Here is a 1,429-nt window from a genome sequence, read left to right as displayed (position 1 = left end):
TTCCCCAAAGTTGGTTTAAGCAATTACTCTTTTTTAGTAAGTACTCTTCTTCATGGTCTTGGATACCTTTCACTACTTAAATATTACTGACAGTGCTTATTAAAACAAGGAACATGAATTGTATCAAATTTGGGAAACTTCTCATAGTGGTACCAATCACTTTCCCCCATTCATTCCTCTCTGACCTTTCTCCTAGGAAAGAAAAGGTGTCTCACTCCTCCCAGTGATGGTTAGGTAGGGTGACTGCTTACTTGTAAGACTATTTATAATTCTTTACTCTGTCTATTTCTCTCCATCTTCAGCATCACCAATAGCTAACATTTATTGAAGGCTTACAGTGGGCCAGGCACTCCACAGCCATGATCTCATTTAATCCTCACTAAAACCATTATTATTGCCATTTTACAGGTGAGGAATTTGAGGCTTAAAGAGGTGAAGCAAATTATCCAAAGTCACACAGCTAATTAGCATTAGACTCAGGTCTGATCTCTCTCCTAGACCAGTATGGAGGACTGGCAGCAGGACTGACAACCGTCTTTCTAGTATCCTGCTTCGTTCAGGTCAACCTCTTCTCTTTGTGAACTTTTCCAAAAGAAAACCCGCACCAGCTTCCATCATTCTCCCTTCCCCCACATGTTAATAATCTGTACGATCTGGTTTCTTCTGACTTCCCCTGTCTTATCTGACACTACCCTACATGTGCTCTCTGCTTTTTGTGACCTTCTTTCAGTTCTGGGATGGTCCATCACTCCTCCATCCTCAGAGTTTTTGTAGATGTCATTTCCTCTGGTGGGAACAGCGCCCCTCCTCTCTGCTTCTGAGGCCCAATCACGTTTCCTTATCCTTTTCTTCTTTTGTGAAATAGTGTTTCATTCCTCCTACTTATGTAGAATGTTGCTTGCTGGTGGGCTATTTCTATCTTTCTAGATCCTACTGGTTCTGTGTAGCCCAAAGCCCTGTTCCTGGCCTCACTTAGGAAATGTTCCCCTGGTATGTACTCTCAGAGCAGCCTGTGCTATTAATGGCACCTGTCAGGATTTATAGTTTTAAAAAATTTATCTGTGTAGTTATTTGGTTAATGTCTATCTGTTTTGCCCTAACTTGAAATTTTATGAGGACAAGCATTGTGTTCTCTTTAGCTCATTTTGTATCTTCAGGGTCTAACACAATGCTTGGCACATGACACTGTCATTTACCATGTCGAATGAAAGCTGGGCTTTAGAAACTGGGAAAAGCTAATGATTGATCCTGGAGTTTTTTAGCTCTCTCCTGTTACTAGAGGAGCTAGCAGCATGTGCAAATTGACAGCCTCTGAGTTACTTCACCAGTGTGTGGGTGTGCGTATGCATGTGTGTATCTGTGTATATGGTCTATGTGTGCATCTCTGAATGTGTATGTGGCATGTACAAATATACATGGACACATACCC

The sequence above is a fragment of the Pteropus medius genome, unplaced genomic scaffold, assembly GCF_902729225.1.
Source record: "Pteropus medius unplaced genomic scaffold, Ma_sr-lr_union100, whole genome shotgun sequence".
Lineage (NCBI taxonomy): Eukaryota > Metazoa > Chordata > Mammalia > Chiroptera > Pteropodidae > Pteropus > Pteropus medius.
The sequence above is the reverse complement of the archived record's forward strand: the minus strand, read 5'-3'. Positions refer to the sequence as shown.